A 17,684-nucleotide genomic window follows, 5' to 3' on the forward strand; every position below is an offset into this window, starting at 1 on the left:
AAGGAACCGAACGACAAGAATGGGATTCCAACCATTGCACAGAGCACAATGGATTAGCAGTCCATCGCTTTAACCACTCGGCCACCCCGTCCCCTTGCTGACCGAGACAGGCCATGCTGCGGACCTTTTCAGCTGCTGCTGCCGTGCTTTCAGCAGGCTGTTTTGAGCACAGAGGGAATAGTGAATGAGCCGTCTTTTACACACCTCTAATCTGTTCCGTGGAAACACGGTGCAGCAACCCGTGCCAGGAGACTGTTTGTGCGTCATGTTTAAAGCTTGCTGCCACCTTGTCGGTTCACATCCACGTAGGTGCACGAAAAGGTCACGACCGTCGCTGGCATTCTTTAGCAGAGGCAATATTGTAGCCTATGAGGTTTATCCGAGGCGCGATCATTGCTGGTTGAAAACTTTACCCAATACCCCGCCAGGATGACTTGAAATACAGTTAGCTTTGGCAATTTTTGCTAGCCTCTCTGGAGGCTTAGAGTTTTGTTGAGAAATATAGCCTTGTTTCGTTTAGGTTTTTTTTTCCTCGCCAAAAAGCTGTCTACTGATGATAGAGCGCCAGAGCCAGAAGGCTTGTTGTTTTGTCAATATGTTCTCAAGACAGGTATCGTTAAACTGCAGCGCAATTACAGATCACCGTTACCCATCGTAAACAGGTTGGTCCTGTCTGGTCCGGTGGGCTCTCAGTGGCGCTATAGCTTCCAATGCGTGTCGAGCACAATGTATTAGCCTTCCACCGCCTTAACCACTGGACCACCTCGTCATCTTGCGGGGTTTCTTTATTTAACACTCCTGATTCATGTGCATGTGGATGCATTCTTCGTCTTTTCTTTCAGCCGCCGAGGGCCTGTTTTCCACTGAGGCCCTGCGCCAAACTCCCTATGAGACACAATCGAACGTTAGTAGTAACCTCCGATTACGGCCGAATGTGGATTCTGCTCGGACGACGGGGCACCGGTACATCCTTTGTAGCTTTAGCTTATTAGCCAAACGCTACACCAGTTTGCCATTTCCCTTGAAATCATCCTTGATTTCCATAAGAAAGGTGCCCCAAATTGGTGGAAAATCACAACTCAACCATACGCTGTCCAAAGCATTGAACCGCCTTCACGCGGCAAAACAGAACATGTTGTTGGCCCGCACTGCTGGGTCAAACTGCGCTTCCCAAAAACAGATTGGGTCAAAACTGACAGAAGAAATCTCTAAGCCTGCTTTAAGCCCTACCCACGGGACGGGTTGACAGTCTCGCACAACGCGAGAGCCTCAGTTTCGCCTGTGTAATTTGGGGGCCGATGAAAACTGCATCCGACTAAAATTACAAAAAATTTTTTAGGACTCTAATGATGTTTCAGATGTAACTTTTCTCATCTCTGTTGTTAGGTTGTCACCATCTCTGAGACTCAAAGTGTCAGAAGTCGCCTAAGCTGGTTTTGCAAAATGGAGGTCAAGATTATACTTTCAGGGATCATTTCTATAGTTTTTAACTAGGAAATGTGTTTCAAAAGTGTAGTGTCTCCCAAACTACGATGATGAGCTTTGATACTCTTTACTGAGCGTGAATCGGGTGTGGAGTAGTTGTTTATTTCATATGTTCCACACCATTGATGAACGTTCTGTGTGGCGTTTATGCAGCATAGAAGAAGAGAGTATGATCAGAGTGGTCTTTGAAAATTGTAAATATCAGATTAAAAATCTTGTGAGTAGTTGCGATCGATTGAACATCGGATATGATTCTGTTTGTAATTAATTGTTTAGCTCATAATTGGTGTATATCTGATGAAACTACTTTTTTTTTTTTTTTTTTTTACATTTTTGGTGGTGGGTGTCACCATCCTTGAGATTCAGAATGTCAGGATAAGATGTCAGCTGGTTCTATCAACTTAAAGTTGCCATAAAATGCATTGAGAGAATATTTTAATTTGTTCTTTGATGTCTACATAGAAGGTATATGGCATAGGAAAGGGCAAACAATCTCCAGAAACGGTTTTACAGGACCATTTACAACCCTAGGATTTGTCCCTAGAATGAAATGCTCTGTTATTGCCTTTTTTGGAAGCTTCATGAATATTAATGAGCTCTGCTCCAATTGGCTGTTTCACAGAGCTGCTCATCTCTATAGCTGGCACATTGATAAAAAATATATATTTAATTTGGAGCTCTAGCCGCTTTTAATATGTGGTTTGTTGAATCTGCCGTTTTGAATCGCAGACATTTTAGTCTCATTACTGTGATCCATGTGCTCTGTGTAAAGTTATAATGCAGAGGGAGCTCTTCTTACCACACAAGTTCAGCTGCTTCTCGGTGATACTCTGGATCTGTAAATCATTCGCCATCATCAGCGCAGTTATTTCTCCATCATTCACCATCATCAGCACAGTCATCTCTCTGTTTATGTGGTAAGTGATATCTTTTGTACTGCAATGTAACAGGCTAGTGCTAGCATTAAGCTAACCGTGTCCCTTCAGTGGCTTGCCTTGTTTTACTGATGTACTGACGTTACCGATGATTGGGCGATGCAAATGTTGGAGGCGTAACTATTAACGATCCCGGGACTGTTGCGTAACAGTCGGTGTTATGTTGGAATTGACATATAAATCTAGTGTTCTCAAAAGACCACCGAAAAATAGAAGATTTATCCTTATCCTTATATAGATTTATCCTTGATTTCCATAAGAAAGGTGCCCCAAATTGGTGGAAAATCACATCTCAACCATACGCTGTCCAAAGCATTGAACCGCCTTCACGCGGCAAGACAGAACATGTTGTTGGCCTGCACTGCTGGGTCAAACTGCGCTTCCCAAAAACACATTGGGTCAAAACTGACAGAAGAAAACTCTAAGCCTGCTCTAAGCCCTACCCACGGGACGGCTCGACAGTCTCGCACAACGCGAGAGCCTCCGTTTCGCCTGTGTCATTTGGGAGCCGATGAAAACTGCCTCCGACCCGGTGAAGGAAGCCACAACCAGCCCGGCTAGCTCAGTCGGTAGAGCATGAGACTCTTAATCTCAGGGTCGTGGGTTCGAGCCCCACGTTGGGCGCCTCTGTTGGCTCTCTTTCTTCCCAACAGGGTGGCGGGCTCCAGCGTGCCCATTCGCCGCACAGGCTAAGTGGATTTTGCGAGCTCCGGAAACATCTTTCAAAACAGCCTGTTAGTACGTGCGATTCTTATCCCTAACCCTAACCCTTGCTTTTACAACCGTGATCCGGCGGCAGCAGACACACAACGGCTGTCTCTGTGGCGCAATCGGTTAGCGCGTTCGGCTGTTAACCGAAAGGTTGGTGGTTCGAGCCCACCCAGGGACGTGTGAAATGCCGGTGTTTTGCACGCACGCGCGTCAGGTGTCCACTAACGCCTATGCCGTTCTTAGGGTTGCGAGGCACAGCTTTCTCAGGGCGTTTATCCTGTGCACCTTCAATAAGCTGGCTTGTTTTAAAAGAAGTCAGCGGCGGGTGTTTGATGAACATTTTCACCAGCTCGAGTTTGCTGTGGCATGTGGATTCATTCTTTACTGATGATTTGTCTCTAGGGCTCATCTAGTTGACATGGTATCCGCTGACATTCGGCTGAAGGTGCTGATCCACCATCTGCTCTTGGTACGGACTGGATCCGGGGGACTGCAGTGACCATCTGATCGGAATACAGAATGGATCTGGCGGCTACGGTGACCTCAGAATAAGAAGAAACAGACTAATATTAATGTAGATGCAAAAGTTCCATGTTGCCACAGTGTCAGATTGGAGAGGATCTGGTTTTCACAGTCTTGCGTCGATGGCCGTCTAGGTGAAGAGGTCTTCACTGATGATCTGTCTCTGGGGCTCATCCAGCTTGCTACCACCTTGTCGGTTCACATCCACGTAGGTGCACGAAAAGGTCACGACCGTCACCGGTATTCTATCGCAGAGGCAGTGTTGTAGCTTGTGTGGTTTATCTGAGGTGTGATCATTGCTGGTTGAAAACTTTCCCCGATATCCCATCGGGATGATTTGAAATACAGTCAGCTTCGACAGTTTTTGCCGGTCTCTTTGGACGCTTCTTGAAAAAGACAGTTTTGCTTCGTTTTGTTTCCTTTTGTTGGAGTGGCTGGTTGTTGGTCCTCGTCAAAGAGGTGTCTACAGATCATAGCGTGCCGGAGCCAGAAGATTTGTTGTTTTGTCAATATGCTCTCAAGACTTCGCTGCAGGTATCATTAAAGTACAGCACAATTACAGCTCACCGCTACCCATCGTAAACAGGTTGGGCCTGTCTGTTCCGGTGGGCTCTCAGTGGTGCTAAATCATCAAATGAAGAGGATGGGATTCAAACCCACACAAACCAAGGTGTGCCCAGCACAACGGATTAGCCTTGCATCGCCTTAACCACTCGACCACCTCGTCACTTTCCGTGGTCCTTTTATTTAACACTCCCGATTCAGACCATCAGCTCATTAGTAGAGCACTCAGTGAACTGAACTGAGTGTGTCAGATAAGGAGGACACTCAAAAAGTGCAGAGTGGGGTCCCCAGGACTACTGCTAACGGAGCTGAACGACGAGGATGGGATTCGAACCCACGCGTGCAGAGCACAATGGATTAGCAGTCCATCGCCTTAACCACTCGGCCACCTCGTCATTTTACGTGGCATTTTTTATTTAGCACTCCTGATTCAGATCATCAGTTCATTAGTAGAGAACTCTAAGAACTGAACTGAGTGTGTTAGATAAGGAGGACACACAAAAAGTTTAGCATGGGGTCCCCAGGACCTGGATTAAGGTCCAGTGCTGAAGGAACCGAACGACAAGAATGGGATTCCAACCATTGCACAGAGCACAATGGATTAGCAGTCCATCGCTTTAACCACTCGGCCACCCCGTCCCCTTGCTGACCGAGACAGGCCATGCTGCGGACCTTTTCAGCTGCTGCTGCCGTGCTTTCAGCAGGCTGTTTTGAGCACAGAGGGAATAGTGAATGAGCCGTCTTTTACACACCTCTAATCTGTTCCGTGGAAACACGGTGCAGCAACCCGTGCCAGGAGACTGTTTGTGCGTCATGTTTAAAGCTTGCTGCCACCTTGTCGGTTCACATCCACGTAGGTGCACGAAAAGGTCACGACCGTCGCTGGCATTCTTTCGCAGAGGCAATATTGTAGCCTATGAGGTTTATCCGAGGCGCGATCATTGCTGGTTGAAAACTTTACCCAATACCCCGCCAGGATGACTTGAAATACAGTTAGCTTTGGCAATTTTTGCTAGCCTCTCTGGAGGCTTAGAGTTTTGTTGAGAAATATAGCCTTGTTTCGTTTAGGTTTTTTTTTCCTCGCCAAAAAGCTGTCTACTGATGATAGAGCGCCAGAGCCAGAAGGCTTGTTGTTTTGTCAATATGTTCTCAAGACAGGTATCGTTAAACTGCAGCGCAATTACAGATCACCGTTACCCATCGTAAACAGGTTGGTCCTGTCTGGTCCGGTGGGCTCTCAGTGGCGCTAAAGCTTCCAATGCGTGTCGAGCACAATGTATTAGCCTTCCACCGCCTTAACCACTGGACCACCTCGTCATCTTGCGGGGTTTCTTTATTTAACACTCCTGATTCATGTGCATGTGGATGCATTCTTCGTCTTTTCTTTCAGCCGCCGAGGGCCTGTTTTCCACTGAGGCCCTGCGCCAAACTCCCTATGAGACACAATCGAACGTTAGTAGTAACCTCCGATTACGGCCGAATGTGGATTCTGCTCGGACGACGGGGCACCGGTACATCCTTTGTAGCTTTAGCTTATTAGCCAAACGCTACACCAGTTTGCCTTTTCCCTTGAAATCATCCTTGATTTCCATAAGAAAGGTGCCCCAAATTGGTGGAAAATCACAACTCAACCATACGCTGTCCAAAGCATTGAACCGCCTTCACGCGGCAAAACAGAACATGTTGTTGGCCCGCACTGCTGGGTCAAACTGCGCTTCCCAAAAACAGATTGGGTCAAAACTGACAGAAGAAATCTCTAAGCCTGCTTTAAGCCCTACCCACGGGACGGGTTGACAGTCTCGCACAACGCGAGAGCCTCAGTTTCGCCTGTGTAATTTGGGGGCCGATGAAAACTGCATCCGACTAAAATTACAAAAAAATTTTTAGGACTCTAATGATGTTTCAGATGTAACTTTTCTCATCTCTGTTGTTAGGTTGTCACCATCTCTGAGACTCAAAGTGTCAGAAGTCGCCTAAGCTGGTTTTGCAAAATGGAGGTCAAGATTATACTTTCAGGGAACATTTCTATAGTTTTTAACTAGGAAATGTGTTTCAAAAGTGTAGTGTCTCCCAAACTACGATGATGAGCTTTGATACTCTTTACTGAGCGTGAATCGGGTGTGGAGTAGTTGTTTATTTCATATGTTCCACACCATTGATGAACGTTCTGTGTGGCGTTTATGCAGCATAGAAGAAGAGAGTATGATCAGAGTGGTCTTTGAAAATTGTAAATATCAGATTAAAAATCTTGTGAGTAGTTGCGATCGATTGAACATCGGATATGATTCTGTTTGTAATTAATTGTTTAGCTCATAATTGGTGTATATCTGATGAAACTACTTTTTTTTTTTTTTTTTTTTACATTTTTGGTGGTGGGTGTCACCATCCTTGAGATTCAGAATGTCAGAATAAGATGTCAGCTGGTTCTATCAACTTAAAGTTGCCATAAAATGCATTGAGAGAATATTTTAATTTGTTCTTTGATGTCTACATAGAAGGTATATGGCATAGGAAAGGGCAAACAATCTCCAGAAACGGTTTTACAGGACCATTTACAACCCTAGGATTTGTCCCTAGAATGAAATGCTCTGTTATTGCCTTTTTTGGAAGCTTCATGAATATTAATGAGCTCTGCTCCAATTGGCTGTTTCACAGAGCTGCTCATCTCTATAGCTGGCACATTGATAAAAAATATATATTTAATTTGGAGCTCTAGCCGCTTTTAATATGTGGTTTGTTGAATCTGCCGTTTTGAATCGCAGACATTTTAGTCTCATTACTGTGATCCATGTGCTCTGTGTAAAGTTATAATGCAGAGGGAGCTCTTCTTACCACACAAGTTCAGCTGCTTCTCGGTGATACTCTGGATCTGTAAATCATTCGCCATCATCAGCGCAGTTATTTCTCCATCATTCACCATCATCAGCACAGTCATCTCTCTGTTTATGTGGTAAGTGATATCTTTTGTACTGCAATGTAACAGGCTAGTGCTAGCATTAAGCTAACCGTGTCCCTTCAGTGGCTTGCCTTGTTTTACTGATGTACTGACGTTACCGATGATTGGGCGATGCAAATGTTGGAGGCGTAACTATTAACGATCCCGGGACTGTTGCGTAACAGTCGGTGTTATGTTGGAATTGACATATAAATCTAGTGTTCTCAAAAGACCACCGAAAAATAGAAGATTTATCCTTATCCTTATATAGATTTATCCTTGATTTCCATAAGAAAGGTGCCCCAAATTGGTGGAAAATCACATCTCAACCATACGCTGTCCAAAGCATTGAACCGCCTTCACGCGGCAAGACAGAACATGTTGTTGGCCTGCACTGCTGGGTCAAACTGCGCTTCCCAAAAACACATTGGGTCAAAACTGACAGAAGAAAACTCTAAGCCTGCTCTAAGCCCTACCCACGGGACGGCTCGACAGTCTCGCACAACGCGAGAGCCTCCGTTTCGCCTGTGTCATTTGGGAGCCGATGAAAACTGCCTCCGACCCGGTGAAGGAAGCCACAACCAGCCCGGCTAGCTCAGTCGGTAGAGCATGAGACTCTTAATCTCAGGGTCGTGGGTTCGAGCCCCACGTTGGGCGCCTCTGTTGGCTCTCTTTCTTCCCAACAGGGTGGCGGGCTCCAGCGTGCCCATTCGCCGCACAGGCTAAGTGGATTTTGCGAGCTCCGGAAACATCTTTCAAAACAGCCTGTTAGTACGTGCGATTCTTATCCCTAACCCTAACCCTTGCTTTTACAACCGTGATCCGGCGGCAGCAGACACACAACGGCTGTCTCTGTGGCGCAATCGGTTAGCGCGTTCGGCTGTTAACCGAAAGGTTGGTGGTTCGAGCCCACCCAGGGACGTGTGAAATGCCGGTGTTTTGCACGCACGCGCGTCAGGTGTCCACTAACGCCTATGCCGTTCTTAGGGTTGCGAGGCACAGCTTTCTCAGGGCGTTTATCCTGTGCACCTTCAATAAGCTGGCTTGTTTTAAAAGAAGTCAGCGGCGGGTGTTTGATGAACATTTTCACCAGCTCGAGTTTGCTGTGGCATGTGGATTCATTCTTTACTGATGATTTGTCTCTAGGGCTCATCTAGTTGACATGGTATCCGCTGACATTCGGCTGAAGGTGCTGATCCACCATCTGCTCTTGGTACGGACTGGATCCGGGGGACTGCAGTGACCATCTGATCGGAATACAGAATGGATCTGGCGGCTACGGTGACCTCAGAATAAGAAGAAACAGACTAATATTAATGTAGATGCAAAAGTTCCATGTTGCCACAGTGTCAGATTGGAGAGGATCTGGTTTTCACAGTCTTGCGTCGATGGCCGTCTAGGTGAAGAGGTCTTCACTGATGATCTGTCTCTGGGGCTCATCCAGCTTGCTACCACCTTGTCGGTTCACATCCACGTAGGTGCACGAAAAGGTCACGACCGTCACCGGTATTCTATCGCAGAGGCAGTGTTGTAGCTTGTGTGGTTTATCTGAGGTGTGATCATTGCTGGTTGAAAACTTTCCCCGATATCCCATCGGGATGATTTGAAATACAGTCAGCTTCGACAGTTTTTGCCGGTCTCTCTGGACGCTTCTTGAAAAAGACAGTTTTGCTTCGTTTTGTTTCCTTTTGTTGGAGTGGCTGGTTGTTGGTCCTCGTCAAAGAGGTGTCTACAGATCATAGCGTGCCGGAGCCAGAAGATTTGTTGTTTTGTCAATATGCTCTCAAGACTTCGCTGCAGGTATCATTAAAGTACAGCACAATTACAGCTCACCGCTACCCATCGTAAACAGGTTGGGCCTGTCTGTTCCGGTGGGCTCTCAGTGGTGCTAAATCATCAAATGAAGAGGATGGGATTCAAACCCACACAAACCAAGGTGTGCCCAGCACAACGGATTAGCCTTGCATCGCCTTAACCACTCGACCACCTCGTCACTTTCCGTGGTCCTTTTATTTAACACTCCCGATTCAGACCATCAGCTCATTAGTAGAGCACTCAGTGAACTGAACTGAGTGTGTCAGATAAGGAGGACACTCAAAAAGTGCAGAGTGGGGTCCCCAGGACTACTGCTAACGGAGCCGAACGACGAGGATGGGATTCGAACCCACGCGTGCAGAGCACAATGGATTAGCAGTCCATCGCCTTAACCACTCGGCCACCTCGTCATTTTACGTGGCATGTTTTATTTAGCACTCCTGATTCAGATCATCATTTCATTAGTAGAGAACTCTAAGAACTGAACTGAGTGTGTTAGATAAGGAGGACACACAAAAAGTTTAGCATGGGGTCCCCAGGACCTGGATTAAGGTCCAGTGCTGAAGGAACCGAACGACAAGAATGGGATTCCAACCATTGCACAGAGCACAATGGATTAGCAGTCCATCGCTTTAACCACTCGGCCACCCCGTCCCCTTGCTGACCGAGACAGGCCATGCTGCGGACCTTTTCAGCTGCTGCTGCCGTGCTTTCAGCAGGCTGTTTTGAGCACAGAGGGAATAGTGAATGAGCCGTCTTTTACACACCTCTAATCTGTTCCGTGGAAACACGGTGCAGCAACCCGTGCCAGGAGACTGTTTGTGCGTCATGTTTAAAGCTTGCTGCCACCTTGTCGGTTCACATCCACGTAGGTGCACGAAAAGGTCACGACCGTCGCTGGCATTCTTTAGCAGAGGCAATATTGTAGCCTATGAGGTTTATCCGAGGCGCGATCATTGCTGGTTGAAAACTTTACCCAATACCCCGCCAGGATGACTTGAAATACAGTTAGCTTTGGCAATTTTTGCTAGCCTCTCTGGAGGCTTAGAGTTTTGTTGAGAAATATAGCCTTGTTTCGTTTAGGTTTTTTTTTCCTCGCCAAAAAGCTGTCTACTGATGATAGAGCGCCAGAGCCAGAAGGCTTGTTGTTTTGTCAATATGTTCTCAAGACAGGTATCGTTAAACTGCAGCGCAATTACAGATCACCGTTACCCATCGTAAACAGGTTGGTCCTGTCTGGTCCGGTGGGCTCTCAGTGGCGCTATAGCTTCCAATGCGTGTCGAGCACAATGTATTAGCCTTCCACCGCCTTAACCACTGGACCACCTCGTCATCTTGCGGGGTTTCTTTATTTAACACTCCTGATTCATGTGCATGTGGATGCATTCTTCGTCTTTTCTTTCAGCCGCCGAGGGCCTGTTTTCCACTGAGGCCCTGCGCCAAACTCCCTATGAGACACAATCGAACGTTAGTAGTAACCTCCGATTACGGCCGAATGTGGATTCTGCTCGGACGACGGGGCACCGGTCATCCTTTGTAGCTTTAGCTTATTAGCCAAACGCTACACCAGTTTGCCATTTCCCTTGAAATCATCCTTGATTTCCATAAGAAAGGTGCCCCAAATTGGTGGAAAATCACAACTCAACCATACGCTGTCCAAAGCATTGAACCGCCTTCACGCGGCAAAACAGAACATGTTGTTGGCCCGCACTGCTGGGTCAAACTGCGCTTCCCAAAAACAGATTGGGTCAAAACTGACAGAAGAAATCTCTAAGCCTGCTTTAAGCCCTACCCACGGGACGGGTTGACAGTCTCGCACAACGCGAGAGCCTCAGTTTCGCCTGTGTAATTTGGGGGCCGATGAAAACTGCATCCGACTAAAATTACAAAAAATTTTTTAGGACTCTAATGATGTTTCAGATGTAACTTTTCTCATCTCTGTTGTTAGGTTGTCACCATCTCTGAGACTCAAAGTGTCAGAAGTCGCCTAAGCTGGTTTTGCAAAATGGAGGTCAAGATTATACTTTCAGGGATCATTTCTATAGTTTTTAACTAGGAAATGTGTTTCAAAAGTGTAGTGTCTCCCAAACTACGATGATGAGCTTTGATACTCTTTACTGAGCGTGAATCGGGTGTGGAGTAGTTGTTTATTTCATATGTTCCACACCATTGATGAACGTTCTGTGTGGCGTTTATGCAGCATAGAAGAAGAGAGTATGATCAGAGTGGTCTTTGAAAATTGTAAATATCAGATTAAAAATCTTGTGAGTAGTTGCGATCGATTGAACATCGGATATGATTCTGTTTGTAATTAATTGTTTAGCTCATAATTGGTGTATATCTGATGAAACTACTTTTTTTTTTTTTTTTTTTTACATTTTTGGTGGTGGGTGTCACCATCCTTGAGATTCAGAATGTCAGGATAAGATGTCAGCTGGTTCTATCAACTTAAAGTTGCCATAAAATGCATTGAGAGAATATTTTAATTTGTTCTTTGATGTCTACATAGAAGGTATATGGCATAGGAAAGGGCAAACAATCTCCAGAAACGGTTTTACAGGACCATTTACAACCCTAGGATTTGTCCCTAGAATGAAATGCTCTGTTATTGCCTTTTTTGGAAGCTTCATGAATATTAATGAGCTCTGCTCCAATTGGCTGTTTCACAGAGCTGCTCATCTCTATAGCTGGCACATTGATAAAAAATATATATTTAATTTGGAGCTCTAGCCGCTTTTAATATGTGGTTTGTTGAATCTGCCGTTTTGAATCGCAGACATTTTAGTCTCATTACTGTGATCCATGTGCTCTGTGTAAAGTTATAATGCAGAGGGAGCTCTTCTTACCACACAAGTTCAGCTGCTTCTCGGTGATACTCTGGATCTGTAAATCATTCGCCATCATCAGCGCAGTTATTTCTCCATCATTCACCATCATCAGCACAGTCATCTCTCTGTTTATGTGGTAAGTGATATCTTTTGTACTGCAATGTAACAGGCTAGTGCTAGCATTAAGCTAACCGTGTCCCTTCAGTGGCTTGCCTTGTTTTACTGATGTACTGACGTTACCGATGATTGGGCGATGCAAATGTTGGAGGCGTAACTATTAACGATCCCGGGACTGTTGCGTAACAGTCGGTGTTATGTTGGAATTGACATATAAATCTAGTGTTCTCAAAAGACCACCGAAAAATAGAAGATTTATCCTTATCCTTATATAGATTTATCCTTGATTTCCATAAGAAAGGTGCCCCAAATTGGTGGAAAATCACATCTCAACCATACGCTGTCCAAAGCATTGAACCGCCTTCACGCGGCAAGACAGAACATGTTGTTGGCCTGCACTGCTGGGTCAAACTGCGCTTCCCAAAAACACATTGGGTCAAAACTGACAGAAGAAAACTCTAAGCCTGCTCTAAGCCCTACCCACGGGACGGCTCGACAGTCTCGCACAACGCGAGAGCCTCCGTTTCGCCTGTGTCATTTGGGAGCCGATGAAAACTGCCTCCGACCCGGTGAAGGAAGCCACAACCAGCCCGGCTAGCTCAGTCGGTAGAGCATGAGACTCTTAATCTCAGGGTCGTGGGTTCGAGCCCCACGTTGGGCGCCTCTGTTGGCTCTCTTTCTTCCCAACAGGGTGGCGGGCTCCAGCGTGCCCATTCGCCGCACAGGCTAAGTGGATTTTGCGAGCTCCGGAAACATCTTTCAAAACAGCCTGTTAGTACGTGCGATTCTTATCCCTAACCCTAACCCTTGCTTTTACAACCGTGATCCGGCGGCAGCAGACACACAACGGCTGTCTCTGTGGCGCAATCGGTTAGCGCGTTCGGCTGTTAACCGAAAGGTTGGTGGTTCGAGCCCACCCAGGGACGTGTGAAATGCCGGTGTTTTGCACGCACGCGCGTCAGGTGTCCACTAACGCCTATGCCGTTCTTAGGGTTGCGAGGCACAGCTTTCTCAGGGCGTTTATCCTGTGCACCTTCAATAAGCTGGCTTGTTTTAAAAGAAGTCAGCGGCGGGTGTTTGATGAACATTTTCACCAGCTCGAGTTTGCTGTGGCATGTGGATTCATTCTTTACTGATGATTTGTCTCTAGGGCTCATCTAGTTGACATGGTATCCGCTGACATTCGGCTGAAGGTGCTGATCCACCATCTGCTCTTGGTACGGACTGGATCCGGGGGACTGCAGTGACCATCTGATCGGAATACAGAATGGATCTGGCGGCTACGGTGACCTCAGAATAAGAAGAAACAGACTAATATTAATGTAGATGCAAAAGTTCCATGTTGCCACAGTGTCAGATTGGAGAGGATCTGGTTTTCACAGTCTTGCGTCGATGGCCGTCTAGGTGAAGAGGTCTTCACTGATGATCTGTCTCTGGGGCTCATCCAGCTTGCTACCACCTTGTCGGTTCACATCCACGTAGGTGCACGAAAAGGTCACGACCGTCACCGGTATTCTATCGCAGAGGCAGTGTTGTAGCTTGTGTGGTTTATCTGAGGTGTGATCATTGCTGGTTGAAAACTTTCCCCGATATCCCATCGGGATGATTTGAAATACAGTCAGCTTCGACAGTTTTTGCCGGTCTCTCTGGACGCTTCTTGAAAAAGACAGTTTTGCTTCGTTTTGTTTCCTTTTGTTGGAGTGGCTGGTTGTTGGTCCTCGTCAAAGAGGTGTCTACAGATCATAGCGTGCCGGAGCCAGAAGATTTGTTGTTTTGTCAATATGCTCTCAAGACTTCGCTGCAGGTATCATTAAAGTACAGCACAATTACAGCTCACCGCTACCCATCGTAAACAGGTTGGGCCTGTCTGTTCCGGTGGGCTCTCAGTGGTGCTAAATCATCAAATGAAGAGGATGGGATTCAAACCCACACAAACCAAGGTGTGCCCAGCACAACGGATTAGCCTTGCATCGCCTTAACCACTCGACCACCTCGTCACTTTCCGTGGTCCTTTTATTTAACACTCCCGATTCAGACCATCAGCTCATTAGTAGAGCACTCAGTGAACTGAACTGAGTGTGTCAGATAAGGAGGACACTCAAAAAGTGCAGAGTGGGGTCCCCAGGACTACTGCTAACGGAGCCGAACGACGAGGATGGGATTCGAACCCACGCGTGCAGAGCACAATGGATTAGCAGTCCATCGCCTTAACCACTCGGCCACCTCGTCATTTTACGTGGCATGTTTTATTTAGCACTCCTGATTCAGATCATCATTTCATTAGTAGAGAACTCTAAGAACTGAACTGAGTGTGTTAGATAAGGAGGACACACAAAAAGTTTAGCATGGGGTCCCCAGGACCTGGATTAAGGTCCAGTGCTGAAGGAACCGAACGACAAGAATGGGATTCCAACCATTGCACAGAGCACAATGGATTAGCAGTCCATCGCTTTAACCACTCGGCCACCCCGTCCCCTTGCTGACCGAGACAGGCCATGCTGCGGACCTTTTCAGCTGCTGCTGCCGTGCTTTCAGCAGGCTGTTTTGAGCACAGAGGGAATAGTGAATGAGCCGTCTTTTACACACCTCTAATCTGTTCCGTGGAAACACGGTGCAGCAACCCGTGCCAGGAGACTGTTTGTGCGTCATGTTTAAAGCTTGCTGCCACCTTGTCGGTTCACATCCACGTAGGTGCACGAAAAGGTCACGACCGTCGCTGGCATTCTTTAGCAGAGGCAATATTGTAGCCTATGAGGTTTATCCGAGGCGCGATCATTGCTGGTTGAAAACTTTACCCAATACCCCGCCAGGATGACTTGAAATACAGTTAGCTTTGGCAATTTTTGCTAGCCTCTCTGGAGGCTTAGAGTTTTGTTGAGAAATATAGCCTTGTTTCGTTTAGGTTTTTTTTTCCTCGCCAAAAAGCTGTCTACTGATGATAGAGCGCCAGAGCCAGAAGGCTTGTTGTTTTGTCAATATGTTCTCAAGACAGGTATCGTTAAACTGCAGCGCAATTACAGATCACCGTTACCCATCGTAAACAGGTTGGTCCTGTCTGGTCCGGTGGGCTCTCAGTGGCGCTATAGCTTCCAATGCGTGTCGAGCACAATGTATTAGCCTTCCACCGCCTTAACCACTGGACCACCTCGTCATCTTGCGGGGTTTCTTTATTTAACACTCCTGATTCATGTGCATGTGGATGCATTCTTCGTCTTTTCTTTCAGCCGCCGAGGGCCTGTTTTCCACTGAGGCCCTGCGCCAAACTCCCTATGAGACACAATCGAACGTTAGTAGTAACCTCCGATTACGGCCGAATGTGGATTCTGCTCGGACGACGGGGCACCGGTACATCCTTTGTAGCTTTAGCTTATTAGCCAAACGCTACACCAGTTTGCCATTTCCCTTGAAATCATCCTTGATTTCCATAAGAAAGGTGCCCCAAATTGGTGGAAAATCACAACTCAACCATACGCTGTCCAAAGCATTGAACCGCCTTCACGCGGCAAAACAGAACATGTTGTTGGCCCGCACTGCTGGGTCAAACTGCGCTTCCCAAAAACAGATTGGGTCAAAACTGACAGAAGAAATCTCTAAGCCTGCTTTAAGCCCTACCCACGGGACGGGTTGACAGTCTCGCACAACGCGAGAGCCTCAGTTTCGCCTGTGTAATTTGGGGGCCGATGAAAACTGCATCCGACTAAAATTACAAAAAATTTTTTAGGACTCTAATGATGTTTCAGATGTAACTTTTCTCATCTCTGTTGTTAGGTTGTCACCATCTCTGAGACTCAAAGTGTCAGAAGTCGCCTAAGCTGGTTTTGCAAAATGGAGGTCAAGATTATACTTTCAGGGATCATTTCTATAGTTTTTAACTAGGAAATGTGTTTCAAAAGTGTAGTGTCTCCCAAACTACGATGATGAGCTTTGATACTCTTTACTGAGCGTGAATCGGGTGTGGAGTAGTTGTTTATTTCATATGTTCCACACCATTGATGAACGTTCTGTGTGGCGTTTATGCAGCATAGAAGAAGAGAGTATGATCAGAGTGGTCTTTGAAAATTGTAAATATCAGATTAAAAATCTTGTGAGTAGTTGCGATCGATTGAACATCGGATATGATTCTGTTTGTAATTAATTGTTTAGCTCATAATTGGTGTATATCTGATGAAACTACTTTTTTTTTTTTTTTTTTTTACATTTTTGGTGGTGGGTGTCACCATCCTTGAGATTCAGAATGTCAGGATAAGATGTCAGCTGGTTCTATCAACTTAAAGTTGCCATAAAATGCATTGAGAGAATATTTTAATTTGTTCTTTGATGTCTACATAGAAGGTATATGGCATAGGAAAGGGCAAACAATCTCCAGAAACGGTTTTACAGGACCATTTACAACCCTAGGATTTGTCCCTAGAATGAAATGCTCTGTTATTGCCTTTTTTGGAAGCTTCATGAATATTAATGAGCTCTGCTCCAATTGGCTGTTTCACAGAGCTGCTCATCTCTATAGCTGGCACATTGATAAAAAATATATATTTAATTTGGAGCTCTAGCCGCTTTTAATATGTGGTTTGTTGAATCTGCCGTTTTGAATCGCAGACATTTTAGTCTCATTACTGTGATCCATGTGCTCTGTGTAAAGTTATAATGCAGAGGGAGCTCTTCTTACCACACAAGTTCAGCTGCTTCTCGGTGATACTCTGGATCTGTAAATCATTCGCCATCATCAGCGCAGTTATTTCTCCATCATTCACCATCATCAGCACAGTCATCTCTCTGTTTATGTGGTAAGTGATATCTTTTGTACTGCAATGTAACAGGCTAGTGCTAGCATTAAGCTAACCGTGTCCCTTCAGTGGCTTGCCTTGTTTTACTGATGTACTGACGTTACCGATGATTGGGCGATGCAAATGTTGGAGGCGTAACTATTAACGATCCCGGGACTGTTGCGTAACAGTCGGTGTTATGTTGGAATTGACATATAAATCTAGTGTTCTCAAAAGACCACCGAAAAATAGAAGATTTATCCTTATCCTTATATAGATTTATCCTTGATTTCCATAAGAAAGGTGCCCCAAATTGGTGGAAAATCACATCTCAACCATACGCTGTCCAAAGCATTGAACCGCCTTCACGCGGCAAGACAGAACATGTTGTTGGCCTGCACTGCTGGGTCAAACTGCGCTTCCCAAAAACACATTGGGTCAAAACTGACAGAAGAAAACTCTAAGCCTGCTCTAAGCCCTACCCACGGGACGGCTCGACAGTCTCGCACAACGCGAGAGCCTCCGTTTCGCCTGTGTCATTTGGGAGCCGATGAAAACTGCCTCCGACCCGGTGAAGGAAGCCACAACCAGCCCGGCTAGCTCAGTCGGTAGAGCATGAGACTCTTAATCTCAGGGTCGTGGGTTCGAGCCCCACGTTGGGCGCCTCTGTTGGCTCTCTTTCTTCCCAACAGGGTGGCGGGCTCCAGCGTGCCCATTCGCCGCACAGGCTAAGTGGATTTTGCGAGCTCCGGAAACATCTTTCAAAACAGCCTGTTAGTACGTGCGATTCTTATCCCTAACCCTAACCCTTGCTTTTACAACCGTGATCCGGCGGCAGCAGACACACAACGGCTGTCTCTGTGGCGCAATCGGTTAGCGCGTTCGGCTGTTAACCGAAAGGTTGGTGGTTCGAGCCCACCCAGGGACGTGTGAAATGCCGGTGTTTTGCACGCACGCGCGTCAGGTGTCCACTAACGCCTATGCCGTTCTTAGGGTTGCGAGGCACAGC

The 17,684-nt window shown here is 46.3% G+C and overlaps 22 non-coding genes across 22 annotated transcripts; 19 read left to right on the top strand and 3 right to left on the bottom strand.

The window, feature by feature from the left end:
- The first annotated feature begins 339 nt into the window (after positions 1-339).
- Positions 340-480, top strand: LOC141284420 (U4 spliceosomal RNA). Its single transcript, XR_012338421.1, has one exon. It is a non-coding gene; the product is annotated as a U4 spliceosomal RNA (small nuclear RNA).
- A 972-nt stretch (positions 481-1,452) lies between these two features.
- On the top strand, positions 1,453-1,668 carry LOC141348228 (small nucleolar RNA U3). Its single transcript, XR_012357469.1, has one exon. It is a non-coding gene; the product is annotated as a small nucleolar RNA U3 (small nucleolar RNA).
- Positions 1,669-2,971: 1,303 nt separating this feature from the next.
- Positions 2,972-3,044, top strand: trnak-cuu (transfer RNA lysine (anticodon CUU)). The gene has a single exon. It is a non-coding gene; the product is annotated as a tRNA-Lys (tRNA).
- A 191-nt stretch (positions 3,045-3,235) lies between these two features.
- trnan-guu (transfer RNA asparagine (anticodon GUU)) lies at positions 3,236-3,309 on the top strand. The gene has a single exon. It is a non-coding gene; the product is annotated as a tRNA-Asn (tRNA).
- Positions 3,310-3,895: 586 nt separating this feature from the next.
- LOC141285399 (U4 spliceosomal RNA) lies at positions 3,896-4,035 on the top strand. Its single transcript, XR_012338598.1, has one exon. It is a non-coding gene; the product is annotated as a U4 spliceosomal RNA (small nuclear RNA).
- A 495-nt stretch (positions 4,036-4,530) lies between these two features.
- trnas-gcu (transfer RNA serine (anticodon GCU)) lies at positions 4,531-4,612 on the bottom strand. Its single transcript has one exon. It is a non-coding gene; the product is annotated as a tRNA-Ser (tRNA).
- Positions 4,613-5,104: 492 nt separating this feature from the next.
- Positions 5,105-5,245, top strand: LOC141284228 (U4 spliceosomal RNA). Its single transcript, XR_012338383.1, has one exon. It is a non-coding gene; the product is annotated as a U4 spliceosomal RNA (small nuclear RNA).
- Positions 5,246-6,217: 972 nt separating this feature from the next.
- Positions 6,218-6,433, top strand: LOC141348515 (small nucleolar RNA U3). Its single transcript, XR_012357506.1, has one exon. It is a non-coding gene; the product is annotated as a small nucleolar RNA U3 (small nucleolar RNA).
- A 1,303-nt stretch (positions 6,434-7,736) lies between these two features.
- Positions 7,737-7,809, top strand: trnak-cuu (transfer RNA lysine (anticodon CUU)). The gene has a single exon. It is a non-coding gene; the product is annotated as a tRNA-Lys (tRNA).
- Positions 7,810-8,000: 191 nt separating this feature from the next.
- Positions 8,001-8,074, top strand: trnan-guu (transfer RNA asparagine (anticodon GUU)). The gene has a single exon. It is a non-coding gene; the product is annotated as a tRNA-Asn (tRNA).
- Positions 8,075-8,660: 586 nt separating this feature from the next.
- On the top strand, positions 8,661-8,800 carry LOC141285525 (U4 spliceosomal RNA). Its single transcript, XR_012338658.1, has one exon. It is a non-coding gene; the product is annotated as a U4 spliceosomal RNA (small nuclear RNA).
- Positions 8,801-9,295: 495 nt separating this feature from the next.
- On the bottom strand, positions 9,296-9,377 carry trnas-gcu (transfer RNA serine (anticodon GCU)). The gene has a single exon. It is a non-coding gene; the product is annotated as a tRNA-Ser (tRNA).
- Positions 9,378-9,869: 492 nt separating this feature from the next.
- Positions 9,870-10,010, top strand: LOC141284426 (U4 spliceosomal RNA). Its single transcript, XR_012338422.1, has one exon. It is a non-coding gene; the product is annotated as a U4 spliceosomal RNA (small nuclear RNA).
- A 971-nt stretch (positions 10,011-10,981) lies between these two features.
- LOC141348239 (small nucleolar RNA U3) lies at positions 10,982-11,197 on the top strand. Its single transcript, XR_012357470.1, has one exon. It is a non-coding gene; the product is annotated as a small nucleolar RNA U3 (small nucleolar RNA).
- Positions 11,198-12,500: 1,303 nt separating this feature from the next.
- On the top strand, positions 12,501-12,573 carry trnak-cuu (transfer RNA lysine (anticodon CUU)). Its single transcript has one exon. It is a non-coding gene; the product is annotated as a tRNA-Lys (tRNA).
- Positions 12,574-12,764: 191 nt separating this feature from the next.
- On the top strand, positions 12,765-12,838 carry trnan-guu (transfer RNA asparagine (anticodon GUU)). The gene has a single exon. It is a non-coding gene; the product is annotated as a tRNA-Asn (tRNA).
- A 586-nt stretch (positions 12,839-13,424) lies between these two features.
- LOC141285536 (U4 spliceosomal RNA) lies at positions 13,425-13,564 on the top strand. Its single transcript, XR_012338668.1, has one exon. It is a non-coding gene; the product is annotated as a U4 spliceosomal RNA (small nuclear RNA).
- A 495-nt stretch (positions 13,565-14,059) lies between these two features.
- trnas-gcu (transfer RNA serine (anticodon GCU)) lies at positions 14,060-14,141 on the bottom strand. Its single transcript has one exon. It is a non-coding gene; the product is annotated as a tRNA-Ser (tRNA).
- A 492-nt stretch (positions 14,142-14,633) lies between these two features.
- Positions 14,634-14,774, top strand: LOC141284440 (U4 spliceosomal RNA). The gene has a single exon (XR_012338424.1). It is a non-coding gene; the product is annotated as a U4 spliceosomal RNA (small nuclear RNA).
- Positions 14,775-15,746: 972 nt separating this feature from the next.
- On the top strand, positions 15,747-15,962 carry LOC141348250 (small nucleolar RNA U3). Its single transcript, XR_012357471.1, has one exon. It is a non-coding gene; the product is annotated as a small nucleolar RNA U3 (small nucleolar RNA).
- Positions 15,963-17,265: 1,303 nt separating this feature from the next.
- trnak-cuu (transfer RNA lysine (anticodon CUU)) lies at positions 17,266-17,338 on the top strand. The gene has a single exon. It is a non-coding gene; the product is annotated as a tRNA-Lys (tRNA).
- A 191-nt stretch (positions 17,339-17,529) lies between these two features.
- On the top strand, positions 17,530-17,603 carry trnan-guu (transfer RNA asparagine (anticodon GUU)). Its single transcript has one exon. It is a non-coding gene; the product is annotated as a tRNA-Asn (tRNA).
- Positions 17,604-17,684: the final 81 nt, after the last annotated feature.

Source organism: Garra rufa, chromosome 1 (genome assembly GCF_049309525.1).
Source record: "Garra rufa chromosome 1, GarRuf1.0, whole genome shotgun sequence".
Classification (NCBI taxonomy): domain Eukaryota; kingdom Metazoa; phylum Chordata; class Actinopteri; order Cypriniformes; family Cyprinidae; genus Garra; species Garra rufa.